Source organism: Palaemon carinicauda, chromosome 39 (assembly GCF_036898095.1).
Source record: "Palaemon carinicauda isolate YSFRI2023 chromosome 39, ASM3689809v2, whole genome shotgun sequence".
Taxonomy (NCBI): domain Eukaryota; kingdom Metazoa; phylum Arthropoda; class Malacostraca; order Decapoda; family Palaemonidae; genus Palaemon; species Palaemon carinicauda.
The window spans coordinates 61,107,726-61,128,476 of record NC_090763.1 but is presented as its reverse complement, the minus strand read 5'-3'; the positions used below and the strand labels follow the sequence as shown (position 1 = coordinate 61,128,476).

Below are 20,751 nucleotides of genomic sequence, written 5' to 3'. Positions count from 1 at the left end.
AAGAAATATAGGAAGTGCCTTAGATAAGCAAGTACTGTAGATCCATATATTTAATTCTTTGCTAATTTCCCGGTTATATTTTATTTACATGCCTTCTCGGAGAATTTTTACTCTACATATGCAATTCTAAGCAAATAAGGGAAATTATAGATATTTTTCATTTAGCCAATTTCAGGATATACAGTTGGTAAACTGATGTAATTTAGTTTTTTATATAGTATAAGAACTTTAGTCGAGGTATTTTTCTTCTATTATCGTTGGTAATGTTATTAATTTTATTAAGAAATTGATCTTGTCTAATTATACTTTATGTAAATTATGCAAGTGTAAACACTTTTATCAGGTGCCCTTTGTATTAGAGATAACTGTGTATGCAATACAATAAACTGTATAGTTTTATCTCACCTTTTTATTCCTTTATTTGTGTCTTTTATGAGGACTTTTGTGATTAGCTTGATGTTTTTCCTGAGTTGCTGATGAAAAGATCTATATTTCCCATACGATATGCTTACTGTATATGAATTTATCCAAAAGGTTATTTTGATTTTGATTATCTCTCTTAGTAGCCAGAATACTTTTTCGTTAAGTTATATTTAGAAATTATACATCAAATACTGTAATTTTTCAAAGTAAGTTTGCTTTTCTTAGTTTTGAATTAAATAATCCGTGAGTTTGGAAAATAAAAGATTTAATTAGGCTAGTAATTAGGATAAGAACTGAATGGATGTTGATTAGTAATCCTGCCATAACATAAAGTATTGTACTTATATGCCATATTGTAGTCTCTCATGAAGAAAATAGGATTTGAGTAGACTATTAATTAGGAGAACTAAAGTGATGTTGACTAACAATTTTGTTGGACAATACAGCACTGTTTTTACATGCCGTATTGTAGCCTCTCATTAAGGATTTTGGAGAACATTACATTAGGCCAGATTGCCTTATAGTTTTAGATTCTTTCCATATCTTTTCCATTCTGCCCTTATCAATTTTCTGTATAGTCAAGTATTTGTTCCATTTAGTATATAAACCTTTTGTCCTTCAAGATAAGGAATGTCTTTATCAGAGCTGGAATGGCCGTTGAGTTCGTTAATGAGGTAGTTAACGATAGGTGGTGCATGCTGTTGAGTATAATAGCTCCACCCACTCATCTGTCGGAGGCTTCTCACTTTTGTCTTTGGCCACAATGCGTATGTTCATACTGTTACGACCTATACAAAGGCTTTGATATTTTTCTTTCACTTTTCAGAAAGTAAATGCTGGCTATTATTGTGTATGATGGATGTGAATAACTAAGAGAGTCTCCTGTGACCTTTCTGTACTCTGGTTATCCCATCTCTTGTTACACCTGTGGGACTTTGGATGGCATGGCACCTGCTGGTGTGGTTTAGTCTGCTATTGACTCTTCGTCCGTGGGACCATAGTCGTCAATCACTAAAACTCTAGCCTCAAGAAGGCTCTTGCTAGTTTTCCTTCTTCCCAACTACCTCATCTTTGTCAGATTCTTCACATGTTGTGGCATCTAAAAAGACTTCATCATCGAAGAAATCCAGGAAGACATGGGCAGGAGTTGTATTAGTCTCCAACCAATCCCTTCTGCTTATGCCAGAGAGTGTGTTAACAAGAACCAACCTAGCCAGGTAAGATGTTTCAGGGCGTGATAGAGGAGCGTACACTCTGCTCTTGGTGCTCGATTTCATACGGGACCAAGCACACAAACTGCCGGGCAGGATGAAGTGCACTGCTCTTTTTATCTCCTTTTTCTTGGATGCTCAAGTGTACCTCATTGACTCCTCCTGAGAGTGACTTCAGTACTGAAAGGAGAGACATTAGTTTGTGGTGAAGTTCCATCACATACATTTTATAAAGAACAGGGGTGAAAGAAACCAGTGATAGGTTTCCTCATGATTGGCCACTTCATGATCATCCCCCTTCATTATCGGTCACGTCAAAATCATTCATTGCAGGTTCGGTCGCCGTGTGATTTATCACCTTGAGATCATTATCCTCATGACTCTGGTTACTTTTTTGTGTTCGTGCAGCAGGAAGTGTGATCATCTCTATTGCCTGTTCTTTTCCTGTGTGGCCAGTCCATGCAATGGGAATTTTCCATGCTCACAGCTACTGGGAACAAGAACAGCTGACCACCTAAGGACTGCTTTCAACTGTTATAATCATTGAGTTTTTCTATCGTTTATGTGCCATTGATAGCAAGGTCCTTTGCCACCAAGTGACTGGTATGTACATGCCATGCCTGTCAACAGTTGGATGCTATGCTTTCCAACAGGCACCACTGTGACTAAAGTACATAGGACTTAGTCTCCGGGGGCCGAGTCCAGAGACAGTTCTGTTACTGAAGGGGAGGTTGATTGGGCCCCACTCCAGTCTCTTCAGGGCATATCCTGGGTTCCAGCCTCAGTCTTGATTGTGCTTATTCTATTATGAAAGAATTGTTTCCTGAGGGGATTGTCGAGTCTCCTTCCTCCCTTTGTTGTGAGGGAGGAGTCTCATGTTTTCAGCACCCTGTTGATGCCCGACTAATTTGAGAGTGAAATGAACTTAGGCTACCATGGCTCCTGTGGCAGTGGAATATACATTCATTGACTCCCTAGCCTTCAAAGATCTTTGGCAACCTCTCACTTGCACACCGATAGTGTTTCAGTTACCCTCCAAAATTGCTGAGAGCTCTGGCCTTGGTGGCAGAGGTGAAAGTGATGGAGGAGAAGAATGTTCTCAGACCCACTGTAGACAGTTCTCTAGGGTTTTACAATCTGATGTTACTGTAGAAGAATAGGGCTGAAGGCCAGTTATCAATTTCCCGTTGCTGTACTTTATAGTTTTTCATTAAATTCCGTTCAGCATGAAAACAGGAAGTACCTAGCGATCTGCCAGAGGTCAAGACTTCATGCTTTTGATGGACCTGAGGGACACGAATTCCTAAATACTCTTACATCAGTCTCTAGAAAGTAGCTCTGCTTCATCAACAAGGGAGTAGTTTACCAGTTCAAAGACCTGTATTTTGGACTGTCCACCTCTACTCAAGTGTTCATGCAAGTATTCACCCAGGTCTCATCTTGGCCCCCATTTGAATGGGATATGTCTGTTGAGGTATCTTGATGACTGGCTGGTCCTAGCTTCTTACGAGAGGCCCTTGCTTCAGGATCGAGATCGTCTGCTCTCCTTTTGTCACAGTCTGGGTATTTGGGTAAATTTGGAAAAGTATAATCACATGGCCAAAAAGAGGATGAAGTACAGTACCCGGGCATTCTGATAGACATGGCAGCATCAAAAGTTATTTTGATGACATCAGTAGGTTCAGAAAGGTAGCACAACTACAGTATTCTTGTTCAAATGAGAACTATGCTGAGCTGATGTATTATCTTCTGGGACATTTTTCCTGGGAGAAATTAGTTCTACAATACTGTCTCTACCAGTTACTTTATTTTGTATCTTTGCTTTTATTTGACTGATTAATTGATAACGGGGGAGGGTGGGCTGTGGCACCCTAGCAGTACCAGCTGAACTCGGTTGAGTCCCTTGTCAGGCTGGAAGGAACGTAGAGAGTAGAGGTCCCCTTTTTGTTTTGTTCATTTGTTGATGTCGGCTACCCCCCAAAATTGGGGGAGGTGCCTTGGTATATGTATATGTATGTATAAAGATCCTTTAAAGACTTGGTGTCTGATTAAAAATAGAGGATTTTTTAATTGTATTTTGCATCTAATGTTCCCAGTCTTCCAGACAATTATGGTGACTTTGTTCATCCTAGATTTTTTTGCACTCCAGTAAATTGATACTGTCACAATATTTTTTTAGGGTACATCATCCGCTGTAATGGTACCTTTTATTCTATAAACGCCTATTATTGCTGTTCATATCATTACACAATCATAATTATTTTTATTTGCTTATTGGTTTTCTTTGATTATTCATTTATTTCTATGAAACTCCCCTGATGCTCATATTGCTTCTTCTCCGAAAGCGCAGTTTGACATTTTCCCCTAATTTTTGTTTAAATTTCCCTTTTTTTTTTCCCTTCAATAAACACACGTTTCTAGAAAAGTATTGAAAGAATTATCAGTTTATGGCAAGATTGTGAAACGTTTTATTGCATTTCAAGTTTTCTTTCTTTGGATTTTTTAGCAGTTACAACACAATGATAGTACTGACGTTTAACTTACCGTTGTAAAGAGTGCGATTATCTCACTGTTCCTCACAGGGATTGTTTTAGGTTCAAGTGCTAATGAAATTTTCTTTTAGTTCAGGGGACAATCCAAAAAAGCCTAGGCTAGTTGTTTATTGCAGTGATGATGACAAATATGACACCACAGTTCTCTAATACACACATATAATCAGCCAAGTTTTAGTGATGGGCTTCAAAGCTTCTCAACTTATTTAGCTTCCCTTGTTTAATCTCCTAGCTTGGGTGGAGAGGGGACTTGGGCACTGATCATATGTATACAGTATATGGTCAGTCTCTAGGGCATTGTCCTGCTTTATAGGGCAATGTCACTGTCCCTTGCCTCTGCCATTCATGAACAGCCTTGAAACCTTTAAGGTGGTCAGTGATTTTTCACTTCTAGGCAGTAATTCTGATTTTACCTGCCCAATTGCTAACCCTAACCTGACTGGATGTAGCCAGAAGTCTAGAATTACTGCCAGATCTTTGCTCAGACAGCATTTATAATGTTTACGACGCTTTCAATATGTTCATTACACTTGACAGTGTTGAAATCCCTTCTTAGACCCTCAAATTCTTTAATCACTAGATTTTTCTACTCCTAAACGATAGTTGCTATTGTAGACAACTAGATTGTGAGGCAGAAGACAGAGTCTGGATCGTAATATCCCTCCACTTGTCAAAGTAAGTGGTCTTAAGCAGCTGCATTTGTTAATCGTAGATGTCATTTCCTACTGTATGATTCTCTTAGCTCTTTAATGAGTTGGTGTTACTTCAGATAAAGCTGATCAGTTACATCATTATACGGATGGCAGTAAATTTTGTTTGCTTGCAATACAAGCTCAGCTACTAGCTTATTAGTGACTAAAGTTAGCTATGTAAATGTAAACTCTAATAGTTGTATTACGGAAATGAGTTTTCCTGTGAAGACCTAAAGAAAATAGTAGGATTATTTCTATTATTATTATTATTTTTTCAATATTTAACTTAGCCGGTGATTATATAAGCTGCAACTCTGTTGCTCGACAGAAAACTCTACGTTAAAAATCCGCCAGCGATCGCTATGCAGGTAGGGGGTGTACTTCAACAGCGCCATCTGTCGTGCAGGTACTCAGTACTCAATGTAAACAAAGAACTCAATTTTCTCTCTGTCGGGCTACCGGCAAGACCTACTAATTCGCTGTTGCTAACTGGATTTGTTTTCACAACTATTGGTGAAGTACACTATTCTAGTTTTGAGCTTTCGCTATGCAGGTGTTTTATCTTCATCTCAAAACTTGAACTCGTTTTGGATAGATTTAATTATGGTGACAAAGAGAGTATGGACTTTCTTTCACTTTTAAATGGCCGACCCTTCCCTTAGACGGAAGTGTGTTTAGGCTTTTAGTAATTATCTTATCACGTTATAGATTTTCCTCTATATATTTTATATCTCTCCGCCTTTATTAGGCCTCTTCGATTAACTTTCCATTTTTTATAAACATATAAAATAAATTTTAATGCTTTGTTTATATAGACCTTTCCTGAGAGTAGGCGGTCCTAACTTGGAAACCGAAGTTAATCAACATTGAGCCCTTTATATCGTCTTTAGCTTTTAAAGGATTTAAAACTTTTTAAATGTAATATTTTATGAAAGAATTTCTTTGATAGTCTTCGTACTGTTTTCAAAGATGAACTAACGTTTAGTTTTTTATGCTACGCAGTTGTTGACGTTCAGGACGTTCAACATGCGCTCTATCGTTACGATAGAGAGAGAGTGTATCACGGTTTCACTTTGCAGTAAGAGTAAATCGATTCTGACGTTTTGTTCATTCTTTCTTAGCTTAAATGTTTTAAATTCTAATTCAAAGGAACTTTTTATTTGAAAAACCTTTCAGTTTCTTCCTTTAGTCAAATAACATGTTTTTTTTGACGATATATAATTGGGCTCTTCTCTTAGGTGCGAAATCAAGAGAGAAAGAGAGAGAGAAATAGAGACGGAGGGAGAGAGAGGAGAGAAAACGTTCCGTTCAAGCGGGTAACGTTGTTCTCGTGTTACTCTCGTCCCTAGTCTCTGTACGGGGAGGAAGGATAAAACGTTTTTAGGTTTTTATTCTCGTCCCCAGACTATGTGCGGTGAGAGATTGAAAACGTAGTTATATGAACTAGTGTTTAGTCTCTTTCCCAGCCACTGATTTTTCTTTTTATCTTAAAATATGTTTTCTGTTTTTTTGCTGGTATTATGAGCTTGCATTATACGACTAATTTCGCAATTACTACCTTTTAATGAAGGGTAGAATTGCGTGTTTCAGGTAGAAATAAGTGCAAAACAGAAAATCGAAGTGATAAAGTGATATGCGCAAAGTGTTACAGTGTTGCGTCCGTGGCGCAAAGTGTTACAGTGTTGCGTCCGAGGGTTCGTCTGTTCGTGCCTGTCGTTCACCTAGTCCGGGACCTCTTGCAAGCTCCCAAGCCCAGGGGAGAAGTAATGTCAAAAGACTTATGGGTTCAAGAGGCCTTGACCAACGAACAGACGTTTTCCCTCTATGGTATCGGGTGTTTCTTACCAAGATCTCCCCTACCATAAGACGAGAGAGACGTTGTTTCTCCTCGCCATCCGTAGGCTTTTCGCATAAGAAACCTGTCACAAGGTTTCGAAGCCCTTAAGCGAAAGTCAGTCCTTTCAGGACAGGTCCAGCGTCCTGGTTACAGCCATTAGGACAGCTCTGACCCTTTGCAGTCATCGGATAACTGCTCGCCGCCTGACAAAAGCGTAACATAGACTCCGAAAGTCTTTTTTTGTAGGCAAAGTGTTGCGGTCACAGACGTTACCCTCGTCTATTACCACAACCATTTCCGTTGATCCTTAAGGGGTTGTATGGCAAAACATGCAGTATATGCTTGCCTCCCTTATGGAAGACTATTCTGCCGATTAGTCCGTTGAGTCTAGCCGTTTATCTCATCGATATCCTGGCTTTCAGCCAACCTAACGTTCCTTTGTGCTTACTGTTGACGTTGGCGTAGCTTAGTCACGTCAGTCAGGTTGTTTAGAACCACACTCGATGCGGTCTCGTGTGGTTTTTCAGCCGCATTTGGACGTTAGGCCACTGGCTGATGCTCCTGTTGACGTTCTAGACGTTCACTAACAATCGGAGTTGACTTGTTTTGACGCTGTGCGTCAACCTCCGCATTCTAGAGTTGTTTTGACTGCTCAGTCTAGGCAGTCAAAGCAGTCTCGAGTGGACGCTGTACGTCCTCACGCACCTGTTGTGGTTGACAGTTCAGTTGTTGACAGTTCACAGACTGTCAAGCAGTTACATGACGTTGCGTTCTGGTCCGCTACTAATGCACCAGTGAGAGACTCGGCTTTTATCGGACAAGGTTCCTGTAGATGAGGAAGTTGCTGTTCTCCCTCCTACTGATATTCCCTTGAGGACTCTGTCAGATGGAGAGGAGCCTTAAGCTGCTTAGCCTCCTATGGACTTTAATTAAATCATGATGATTTTTTTAAGGATCTTCGTCCGGATCTTGTAACTGCTGCTCCTCGTTCGCCTAAACGTCAGAACTTACACTAGGCCTAGCTACTTCGAAGCCGTTGTTTTTAAGCTAGTGTTCTCTCGCTCTCCTAGAGAGCGTTACGTTGGCTAGGCGACTGGTTTTTCACCAGGAGGAGTTTGGGGGATACAGCCTTTGCTTTCCCTTCTTTTAAACTGGTTTATAGAGCGAGAGTCTGATATGACACGAGAGAAGTTCTCGGCTTGGGAGTTCATGCCTCTGCCCAGATAGACTTCTCAATTCTGGTAGACTCTCCCTGGCGCCTAGCCAGGAGAAGTTGTTTACAGGTCAACTTCTCAGCTGTTGTCGAGCCTTTGAAGTTTTGCTGTACTATTATGTCACGCATAACAAGGCTTTCAGGGATGGTAAACGGTTCCGCCTCAGTCGCTAACCCCGTCTGTTGCCACACCTGCTCCCGTAGACCCTAAATGGGCTTTGCTGCAAGACATGCAGTCCAAGCTTGCGTCCTTGATAGAGGACTTAAATGCGGAGAAGAACCTTCTGGCCAACAACCTTCCTCCGGTCGGTTGTGCGCCCTGTTGACGCTGAGGTAACCTACTCGCGTCTGCCAGTTGAGGTGGTTCCTCACCGATGCGACCCAGTGTGGGTTGCCAGCCGCACGTTGACGTTAAGCGACGCTCGGAGGTGGTTGTTGACGTTCAGGACGTTCAACAACCAGCAGAGGTGACTTGTTGTGACGCAGTGCGTCAACCTCAGCAACCCGGTAGGGTGTTGACTGCACAACCCAGACGGTCTAGACAGTTTCGGGTTGACGCTGTGCTTCCTCGCGCACCCATGGTTGTTGACAGTTCACAGACTGTGCAGCAGTTCCATGATATTGCGTCCGGCTCCGTCACGCATCCACCAGTGCGACCGGATTCAGCGAGTCAGACGTTGCCCACTCCGTTGCCGTTTCCTCATCAGTTTCGGATGAGGAACCCTCTGATGAGGACGTTGCTGAACAAGACGATCAGCCCCCAGCCCTGCTATCCATCCAGAAGATGCTGAAGAAGGAACGCTGCTCAGTCAGGCTGTGGATGAGTCTGGTAGGGACGCTGTCATCCGTGGATCAATTTGTGTCACTAGGAAGACTACACCTCCGTCCTCTTCTATACCATCTAGCTTTTCACTGGAAAAAGGACAAGACGCTAGAAGCGGTCTCGATCCCGGTTTCCGAAAAGATAAAGTCTTGTCTGACTTGGTGAAAGGACTATATCAACCTAAGAGAGGGTCTTCCCCTGACTGTTCAGACTCCCAACCACGTTCTCTTCTCGGACGCATCGGACGTAGGCTGGGGTGCGACATTAGACGGTCGGGAATGCTCGGGAATATGGAACTCGAGTCAAAGGACAATGCATTTCAACTGCAAGGAGCTACTGGCAGTACGTCTGGCCTGGAAAAGCTTCAGGTCTCTCCTTCAAGGCAAAGTGGTGGAGGTGAACTCGGACAACACCACGGCTTTGGCGTACATCTCCAAGCAAGGAGGGACCTACTCTCTGACGTTGTACGAGATCGCAAGGGACCTCCTCACCTGGTCAAAAGGTCTAGACATATCACTAGTAACGAGGTTCATCCAAGGCAACTTGAATGTCATGGCAGATTGTCTCAGTCGGAAGGGACAAATAATTCCAACATAATGGACCCTCCACAAGGATGTATGCAAGAGACTTTGGGCCACCTGGGGCCAGCCAACCATAGATCTCTTCGCAACCTCGATGACCAAGAGGCTCCCAATATTTTGCTCACCAATCCCGGACCCAGCAGCAGTTCATATAGATGCCTTTCTCCTAGATTGGTCACATCTAGATCTATATGCATTCCCTCCGTTCAAGATTGTCAACAAGGTACTGCAGAAGTTCGCCTCTCACGAAGGGACAAGGTTGACGCTAGTTGCTTCCCTCTGGCCCGCGAGAGAATGGTTCACCGAGGTACTTCGATGGCTAGTAGACGTTCCCAGAACACTTCCCCTAAGGGTGGACCTTCTACGTCAGCCACACGTAAAGAAGGTACACCAAGGCCTCCACGCTCTTCGTCTGACTGCCTTTAGACTATCGAAAGACTCTCGAGAGCTAGAGGCTTTTCGAAGGAGGCAGCCAGAGCAATTGCTAGAGCAAGGAGAACATCCACCCTTAGAGTCTACCAATCGAAGTGGGAAATCTTCCGAAACTGGTGCAAGTCAGTATCCGTATCCTCGACCAGTACCTCTGTAACTCAAATAGCTGACTTCCTCTTATATCTGAGGAAAGAACGATCTCTTTCAGCTCCCACTATCAAGGGTTACAGAAGCATGTTGGCATCAGTCTTCCGTCACAGAGGCTTAGATCTTTCCAACAATAAAGATCTACAGGACCTCCTTAAGTCTTTTGAGACCACGAAGGAGCGTCGTTTGGTTACACCTGGTTGGAATTTAGACGTGGTACTAAGATTCCTTATGTCAGACAGGTTCGAACCGCTACAATCAGCCTCCCTGAAAGATCTCACCTTAAAGACTCTTTTCCTGGTATGCTTAGCCACAGCTAAATGAGTCAGTGAGATTCATGCCTCCAGCAAGAACATCGGATTCTCATCCGAAACGGCTACATGTTCTACAACTTGGTTTTCTAGCCAATAACGAGCTGCCTTCTCGGCTTTGGCCAATATCGTTCGATATTCCAAACTTATCGTATGGTTGGAAATGAACTAGAAAGAGTCTTATGCCCTGTAAGAGCTCTTAAGTTCTATTTAAAACGAACTAAACCTTTACGAGGCCCGTCTGAAGCTTTATGGTGTTCAGTTAAGAAACCATCTTTGCCTATGTCAAAGAATGCTTTTTCCTATTTTATCAGACTGTTAATACGAGAAGCTCATTCCCATCTGAATGAGGAAGACCAAGCTTTGCTGAAGGTAAGGACACACGAAGTTAGAGCTGTCGCAACTTCCGTGGCCTTTAAACAAAATAGATCTCTGCAAAGTATAATCGATGCAACCTATTGGGAAAGCAAGTCAGTGTTCGCGTCTTTTTATCTTAAGAATGTCCAGTCTCTTTACGAGAACTGCTACACTCTGGGACCATTCGTAGCAACGAGTGCAGTAGTGGGTGAGGGCTCAACCACTACAATTCCCTAATTCCATAACCTTTTTAATCTTTCTCTTGAAATGTTTTATTATTGTTTTTGGGTTGTCCGGAAGGCTAAGAAGCCTTTCGCATCCTACTTGATTTGGCGGGTGGTCAAAGTCATTTCTTGAGAAGCGCCTAGATTAGAGGTTTTGATGAGATCCTGTTGTATGGGTTGCAACCCTTGATACTTCAGCTCCTAAGGGTCGCTCAGCATCCTAAGAGGATCGCGAGGCTCCGTAAGGAAGACGTACTTAAAAAGGCAGAGTAATTGTTCAAGTCGACTCCCTTACCAGGTACTTATTTATTTTAAGTTTGTTATTTTGATAACTGCTAAAATAAAATAAAAAATCCTTAGCTCATGATAATGTAAACATTTATTGCTGGTCTCTACCCACCCCCCTGGGTGTGAATCAGCTTATATAATCACCGGCTAAGTTAAATATTGAAAAATGTTATTTTTATAATAAAATAAATTTTTGAATATACTTACCCGGTGATTATATATTAAAGGACCCTCCCTTCCTCCCCAATAGAGACGCAGTGGACCGAGGAGAAAATTGAGTTCTTTGTTTACATTGAGTACTGAGTACCTGCACGACAGATGGCGCTGTTGAAGTACACCCCCTACCTGCATAGCGATCGCTGGCGGATTTTTAACGTAGAGTTTTCTGTCGAGCAACAGAGTTGCAGCTTATATAATCACCGGGTAAGTATATTCAAAAATTTATTTTATTATAAAAATAACATATTTGCTAAATAATAGAGTAGAGTAGGTGGATGTAAAAGGGAACTAGTGAGGGTTGAAGAGCTATTAAAACCCAGGGGTAAAAATTAAATATCAAGGAAGGTTGAAAATGGCATATGACGAAGTGAAAGTAAGAGAAACTGGTAATTTAGAGGAGTGGAAGTTAGTAAAAGAAAACTTTGTTGGGATTGCAAGTGATGTGTGTGGCAAGAAATTTGTTGGAGGCAGCATGAGGAAGGGCAGTGAATGGTGGAATGAAGGAGTGGAGGTAAAAGTGGAAGAGAAAAAGAGAGCTTTTGAAGAATGGCTGCAGAGTAATAGTAGAGAGAAGTATGAAAAATATAGAGAGAAAAATGTGGAAGTAAAGTGCAAGGTAAGTGAGGCAAAGAGGGCAGCTGACCTGAGGTGGGGTCAGGGATTGGGTCATTCATATGAAGAGAATAAGAAGTTTTGGAAAGAAGTGAAGAGAGTAAGGAAGGCTGGGTTAAGAATTGAAGAGACAGTGAAAGATGGAAATGAAAGGTTGTTAAAAGGAGAGGAGGCAAGGAAAAGGTGGGCAGAATATTTTGAAAGTTTACTGAATGTTGAGGATAATAGGGAGGCAGATATAATTGCTGTTGCAGGTGTTGAGGTGCCGGTGATGGGAGATGAGAATGAGAGAGAGATTACAAGAGAGGAAGTGAGGAGAGCACTAGATGAAACAAGAGTAGGAAAAGCATCTGGTATGGATGGTGTGAGAGCTGAGATGTTGAAGAAAGGGGGTGTGACTGTACTTGAATGGTTGGTGAGATTGTTTAATGTGTTTTGTGTTGTCAATGGTACCAGTAGATTGGGTTTGTGTATGTATTGTACCACTATATAAGGGTAAGGGAGATGTGCATGAGTGTTGTAATTCAAGGGGTATTAGTTTGTTGAGTGTAGTTGGAAAAGTGTATGGTAGAGTACTGATTGATAGGATTAAGGATAAAACAGAGAATGCAATCTTAGAAGTACAGGGTGGTTTTAGAAGAGGTAGGGGTTGTATGAATCAGATTTTTAGTTAAGCAGATATGCAAGAAATATTTAGCAAAAGGTAAGGAGGTGTATGTTGCGTTTATGGATCTGGAGAAAGAGTATGACGAGTTGATAGGGAAGCAATGTGGAATGTGATTAGGTTATCTGGAGTTGGTGGAAGGTTGTTGCAAGCAGTGAAAAGTTTCTACATAGGTAGTAAAGCATGTATTAAGATAGGAAATGAAGTGAGCGATTGGTTTCCAGTGAGAGTGGGGCTGAGACGGATGTGTGATGTTGCCGTGGTTGTTTAACTTGTTTGTTGATGGAGTGGTGAGAGAGGTGAATGCCCGAGTGCTTGGACGAGGATGAAACTGGTTGACAAGAATTACCATGAATGGGAGGTAAATCAGTTGTTGTTTGCGGATGATACTGTACTGGTTGCAGTCGCGGAAGAGAAGCTTGGCCGATTAGTGACAGAATTTGGAAGGGTGTGTGAGAGAAGGAAGTTGAGAGTCAATGTGGGTAAGAGTAAGGTTATGAGATGTACGGGAAGGGAAGGTGGTGCGAGGTTGAATGTCATGTTGAATGGAGAGTTACTTGAGGAGGTGGATCAGTTTAAGTACTTGGGGTCTGTTGTTGCAGCAAATGGTGGAGTGGAAGCAGATGTACGTCAGAGAGTGAATGAAGGATGCAAAGGGGGCAGTTAAGGGAGTAGTAGAAAATAGAGGGTTGGGCATGAATGTATGGAGAGTTCTGTATGAGAAAGTGATTGTACCAACTGTGATGTATGGATCGGAGTTGTGGGGAATGAAAGTGACGGAGAGACAGAAATTGAATGTGTTTGAGATGAAGTGTCTAAGGAGTATGGCTGGTGTATCTCAAGTAGATAGGGATAGGAACGAAGTAGTGAGGGTGAGAACGGGTGTAAGAAATGAGTTAGCGGCTAGAGTGGATATGAATGTGTTGAGGTGGTTTGGCCATGTTGAGAGAATGGAAAATGGCTCTCTGCTAAAGAAGGTTATGAATGCAAGAGTTGATGGGAGAAGTACAAGAGGAAGGCCAAGGTTTGGGTGGATGGATGGAGTGAAGAAAGTTCTGGGTGATGGGAGGATAGATGTGAGAGAGGCAAGAGAGCGTGCTAGAAATAGGAATGTATGGTGAGCGATTGTGACGCAGTTCCAGTAGGCCCTGCTGCTTCCTCCGGTGCCTTGGAAGACCGCGGAGGTAGCAGCAGTAGGGGATTCAGCGTTATGAAGCTTCATATGTGGTGGATAACGGGGGAGTTTGGGCTGTGGCACCTTAGCAGTACCAGCCGAACTTGGTTGAGTCCATTGTCAGGCTGGGAGGAACGTAGAGAGGAGAGGTCTCCTTTTTCGTTTCATTTGTTTGATGTCGGCTACCCCCCAAAATTGGGGGAAGTGCCTTGGTATATGTATGTATGTATGTATTTGCTAAGCTACAACCCTAGTTGGAAAAGCAAAATGCTATAAGCCCAGTGGCTCCAACAGGGAAAATAGGTCACTGAGGAAAGGAAATAAGGAAAAATAGAATATTTTAAGAATAACATCAAATAAATATATCATAAAAACTTTAACAAAACAGGAGGAAGAGAAATTAGAGAGTATGCCCGAGTGTACCCTCAAGCATTAGAACTGTAACCCAAGACAGTGGAAGGCCATGATACAGAGGTTATGGCACTGCCCTAAACTAGAGAACAATGGTTTGATTTTGGATTGGAAGTCGTATGGAAAATAATTTTTTTATGACAGATATGAAGAAAAAGACACAGTACGTAATATAAAAGAGAGATATACAAAACTAAAATGCATTGCGAGTACACTAAAGGTACCATTGCAAAGGCTTTGTCTGCACCCTAAAACTAAACCTGAGAAAATACACAGCAGCTCAAGTACCAGTTGTATGCAAAAAAGGTAGAAGTGCATCATGTTTTAGTTTTATCATTATTATTATTATTATTAGCTAAGCAACAAGGTAAAAATGACCCAGTGAGGAAAATAAACAAAGAAATAAAATAAAGTAGAAGTAAAGAACAATTAAAATATATTTTAAGAAAAGTTACAACATTAAAATAGATCTTTCATATATAAACTATAAAAACTTAAAGGTGGAGGAAGAGAAATAAAATAGAATAGTGTGCCTCAGTGTACCCTCAAGCAAGAGAACTCTGACCCAGGACAATGGAAGACCATGGTACATAGGTTATGCACTACAGTACCAAGACTGAACAAGGATTTGATTTTGGAGTGTCCTCCTAGAAGAGCTGTTTACCATGACTAAAATCTCTTCTACCCTTACCAAGAGGAAAGTAGCCTCTGAACAATTATAGTGTAGTAGTTAACCCCCTGAACAAAGAAGAATTGTTTGGTAATCTCACTGTTGTATGGTGTATGAGGACAGAGAAGAATGTGGAAAGAATAGGCTAGACTATTGTGTAAGTGTAGGCAAAGTAAAAATTAGCGGTAACCAAAGAAGATAAGGGTGGTCATAACACAGCTTTATCCCGAATGTATTGAAATAGATCCTTTTTAAAACTTACATAACTTGATTGCTATAAAAACTCTCTAATAAGGTTTTTAAAATAGGTTCTGATACCTTTTTTTCCTCAAGTATTTGGAGACAGCTGCTTCTGTAACTACATATTCCTTTTTGGGGTAGAGCCATGTCATCCTGATGGAAGTTTCTCGAAAAACTACACATTCTCCCTTTTCATGTATAGTCATTAATTTGTTGTTTCAATTATAAAGAAAAGCTTGCTGGCATCTCTAGCCTACTTTAGACTTTAAAGTTTCTATACCTCAAAGATGTTTTGACTTGCATAAGCTTAATCAGTTACCTAATCTTGTTCTAGAGTCAATTTAATTTCCAGCTTTTGAGCCCATCATTACTGCTAATAAACAAAAATCTTTAGATGCAAGGTTTACAATCTGGTTTTTTGTGGGTAATAATGTAGGAAGTGTTATTGAAATACTTAACTTTGCAGTTTATATAATAAAAGTTATTTTTAGTGTTATAGAAGGCTTACTTTTAAAATAGAAGGCTAGGCTAGTGGAATAAAGAGAGATTGGTGATAGTAATGCCACTCCAGCCTTTGTCTTTGCAAGAACCTATTGAGTTTAGTTTTTATTGAATAGTCATATTAAGAATTCAACTTCATTACCTCCTTTAGTGAAAGCTCAGAAACTAGTAAGTTTTTGATTTAGGGTAGTGTTTCAAGCCTAACCTGCCACGTTTGAACATTAGCCAAACTCCTCATATAGTAGCTATTGGTTCGAGATCCTCTCCTATAGCTCGGTTTTCTTTATTTACTTTTGACCCTTCTTCTGGGTAACTCTCGGACTTCCACAGTTCTAGCAACTCTTTATAAGACACCCCTAGAATTTGTGAGGCAGAAGACCGAGATGGTAGCGTGGATCCTTACAGTATATCCTTCCTTCTGCTAAAGTAAGTGCTTCTAAACAACCGCATATCCTTTTTTGCTGATATGGTATTCTGGATATTTTATCATTATAAAATAAGCCCCCTTTTACAACTAATGTTACAGGATTGGCTTGGCAAATCTTATAATTACTTTAGGCTAAACATTTTCTTTGTTAATTGTTTTATTAAAGATTTGCTAAATTTGATAAATTGAATTGCATCATATTTGAATGGCTGACTGCATCGGCTTGCACGCCACTAGCTCACCTCTTGTTATTCTTTAACTGGGTAAATGTAGGGATTCCTGCCCCACTTGCTTAAATGAATTTCTTCATTTCTTATACTTCAGTTCACGTATGTAGTAAGTAGACAATTGAAAAACAGTTTATTAAGGTCTTGAAAATAGATTACAGTATTAATGAGATCATAATTAGAATGTCTAAGATAAACCATTTAATGTCTAAATAAGTTACGTAAGGTACGTAGTTCGTTTTGGGTTAAAATATGTGAATTTGCTATCTCAACTTCAAAGTGAGGCTGGTAATTCAAGTTCCTGTTTGGTTTTAAAGCCTTTTATCCCTCAAGACAGATTATTGCCAGTCTATTCCTGGATTATAATCTGTTTCCTGCCCTTGAACTTGTCAGCAAGGAAATTACATATTATTTTAATAAATACCTTAATGAATTCTTTGCATTAAATGATATACTGTAGGGATTAGTTTAAAGGATTTATCTTCATATAATGGTTAAAATTTTTATCGGTTGCTTTAAGTTGTTAGTTACTTAAATGAGGTTAGGTCTGACGATTAGTTTTAGATATTTATTAATCCTCGTTAATATGAAGATAGACCAGGAACTACTGGTGGTAGGGCACACTGTTGTGTTTTCAGACGTATTTCGTCACATCCGGAACTAAGGTAGTATAAGGTTACCACCCTTTACGGGATAAGGGAAGTGCTGGTAACTTGGAGAAATTTGGATAAATTTGCAGACCCTCAAGGTTTAAATTCAATTTTGGATTATCTGATCATTTTCCAAGACCAGTTTAATCTAGGAGGACTTCCGAGGTTGTATCAGCCTTTGCGCGTCTTATGATTAAGAAAAGAAGACAGTTGTAGGCCTCAGTGATGGGATAGTCTCTGAGGCGTAATGTGTGTTTTTTTTTTTTATATCTTCCTCTTTTTCTTTGCATGTTGTAGATATAGATGTATTTGATAAAGTAGTTGCTCAGTTAGGTACCAGAACTAAAGTCAGCCTGTTATGCCAGATATGTTAACAATCACTGCAATGTGTGCACAGGAATGATTTTTGGAGATCTTTATCCATATTTTATTTGTGTCTTGTGGCGGGGATACATTTTCTTTTTTTTTTTTTTTTTTTTTTTTAGAAATCTTGTTAGGATAGACCTCACGGTCCCTCTCTGAGAAGTATATTTCATGATCAGATTAAACTTCTTGGGATAAATGAAAAGTTCAACTAAACAGAAAGAGACAAATTCTTCCAAACTAATGGTTGCTACATCTTTCATTATGTTAGAAATTTGGAAATTGTGGGTTCACGCGAACATAGTAATGTTTGCAACATCGCTGTTCTGGATCCTGTAGCATAGAATGTAAATGGCCTGTTACATATTGGACAAATTTAGATCTTTGCACATTCTCATCATTTGCCATGATTCAGCACCTATGAAACAAGTTTGGGTTCTCTTTAAACAAAAAAATGGCTCGTAATAACCCTGATCTGGCTCAAGGGGAAGGATGAGCAGATCTGTAGTCTCTGTTGTCAGAGGGCCCAGGCATCATAAAACCATCTGGAAACTACCCATTGCATTCTCAGAACCCACTGTAGGGTTTTTGCAACCCTCTAGATTGTGTTTTATAGGTTCTAATAGAGCCAGTCTAAGAATACTCAATAACTGAAACTAGTTAGATGATAATATTGAAAATTTTGATGCTGTCCTTTTATGAAAATCTAATTCATGTGTTATAATGCATGATTTAAGGCTTTTAGTATTAAAAGGCCTCTAGAAATCAGGTCAATTTTTTTTTTACCTTGAGTTCCACTTTTGAACCATTGGAAACTCTTTGACTTATAGATTTTATAGGGAAAAAACTTTTCCTATTATCAAAGGCATCAGGTAAATGCATAGGGAACTGCAAAGCACTGTAATTTAAGGTAGGTTTTAGGAGCATAATATTTTTTCTTTTTGGCCTCCCATTAGAGCAAATATTGTTTCAAGACTAAGTCTCTTCCACAATTTTTTCACTTCACCTCTTTGAAAATAGTTGGAAGCATTTCATCAAAAAATAGTTGTTCCGTAACCGAAATACAAACCACGCTATTTACAAAGGGTTATTACTTTTAGCGTAGCTGAAATGGCGAGCCATTAGAATTTAACGAGGGTGTATTACCCCCGCGCTAGTTAGCGGGGGGGTAGGGGAGTGGTAGCTAGCTACCCCTCCTCCCCCTCACACACAGGTGAATACTCACTTTCACTTTTGGCTCGGACTGTGACAGACGTCTCTGTCTTGGTCCTCGCTTGGCAGCCATTGTCTGTTTTGTCTTTACTTAATCGCTTACTTTTCTTTTACTCAATATATATGTAAACATGTTTTCATGTTTGTATATATATTTGAGTATAGAAATAAGTAAGATTCCTTTTCAGATGTGTGTGTGTAGTGTACGATATCTACGTGGAGGCCTCGGCAGTTAGGCCACCACGGCCTAATTTTATGGGTTGCGATCGAGTTTGACTTTGGTCTTTCTCTCTCTCTCTCTCTTGAGGTCGTTCACCCTTTTACTATGTTTTACTACGCCCTTGTAGCTTCCTTCCCGTGTGGGTGGGGTTGCTACGCCGTACATTTTGTCTCAATTAGTTTATGAATCTAATTGTAGTTATTAATTTTTCAGCTTGTAGAACGATTCCTTTCGGGGTTTTCGTTTTTTTCTTTAGTGTTCATTCTTTTTTTAAATTACATAATTACATAGTTACATAATTATAATTGTTATAATTCTGTTTTGGTTACAGCTCTCCTTCCGCGAGTGTAAGTGGTTGTGAGGGCACGTGCCTGTTGTGTAATTCTTGTTCCTTTTCCTCGGGATTCCTCTTCGGAGCCTTCCCGGGGGAATGAATGTGTACTAATATTATTTGTTTTATTTTTTTACAGTTACCGATCTAGTTCGTTTCTGTAATATAGCAACGGTGTGAGCTGTCTGGTTGAGTCCTGGGGATTCGGCTGTTGCTGCCTCCCCCCTTGTATTGTCGTCAGGGGCGTGTCTCCTTCTACTGGTAGTACTCCTGTGTCGACGGACAGCTCTCCAGTTCATTTTAGAACAGTCAGGAGGCTTGCCTCCTTGGGCGGATAACTTTCCTTCCGAGGGAAGTTTTTTCCTGTCCAGGCTTGAGCTTTTCCTCTTTTGGGGGGTTCTTCTCTTGCCTTTTTTTCGTGCGACTATGCTCTTGGTGCTGAGCGGTCGCACCTGCAGTTTCGCTCAAGGGGCTGGGCAACTGCAGGGGCTCCTCTTCGGAGGATTGCCCCTTTTAGGTCACTGGCTGACCAGTCTCTTCCACGAAGTGTTTCTCTGTCGTTCGCGAGAGAGTACACTCATAGAGACTCCTCTTCGGAGGTTTCTTCTGTTGCTGTTGCTGTTGGCCTCCCTCGCCGTAAGGCCCTCCGTCCGCCTCGTCGTAGGGCCTCTCATCTCCCTATAAGGGTGCTTGAGGCGCCTTTTTGAATCTCCGTTTGCAGCCTACAACTTCTTTTTCTCGATCTTCCGTCTTGGTGCAGATGGACAGCAGTCTAATCTCGTCTCCCGACGGGCAACGGTCTTCCCGACGGACAACGGTCTTCCCGACGGACAGCGGTCTTCCGACGGACATCAGTCTCCCGGCGGACAACGATCCCTTCGGGGCAAAGGGTTGCCCCCACGGGGGTTCTTCCCTTGCGTGTCAGGGTTTCCCTGCGCGCCCTTCTGTTCGTCAGCGCTCTCCTGTTCGTCAGCGCTTTCAAGATGATCTTCCCTGCGGTTCCTGTTACGTGCCCTGTGCGCCCACGTTCGCCCTCGCGATCTAGAACTTCGGTTCAGGTCGGGGTCAAGGACTCTTCTTCTTTGCGCAGGCTTCCACGCGTAGCCTTCTGCTCGTCAGCGATCATCAGCTCGTCAGCGATCATCAGCTCGTCAGCGATCATCAGCTCGCCAGCGATCGTCAGCTCGTCAGCGATCATCAGCTCGCCAGCGATCTCCGGATCGCCCACGTGTGTTACAGCTGGCACGCCAACGTTCTCCAACACTTCTGAAGGAACATGGTTCGCCAGCTACTAGCTCAACTGCGGATGCTGATCGCCATCGCGCGACCCTCAACTGCAGATGCTGATCGCCATCGCGCGACCCTCAACTGCGGATGCTGATCGCCATCGCGCGACCCTCAACTGCGGATGCTGATCGCCATCGCGCGACCCTCAACTGCGGATGCTGATCGCCATCGCGCGACCCTCAACTGCGGATGCTGATCGCCATCGCGCGACCCTCAACTGCGGATGCTGATCGCCATCGCGCGACCCTCAACTGCGGATGCTGATCGCCATCGCGCGACCCTCAACTGCGGATGCTGATCGCCATCGCGCGACCCTCAACTGCGGATGCTGATCGCCATCGCACAACCCTGAACGATTGCCCGCTTACGCATGCTGCTCCTCATCGCACAACCCTGAACGATCGCCCTCTTGCGGATGCTGATCACCATCGCACCCTTTCACGCGATCATTC

At 41.8% G+C, this 20,751-nt stretch overlaps 1 protein-coding gene across 2 annotated transcripts in view; it reads left to right on the top strand.

Annotated features, from left to right (window-relative positions):
• Nucleotides 1-20,751, top strand: part of Mocs2B (Molybdenum cofactor synthesis 2B) — a 148,116-nt gene that overhangs the window by 63,191 nt on the left and 64,174 nt on the right. The window lies entirely within an intron of this gene.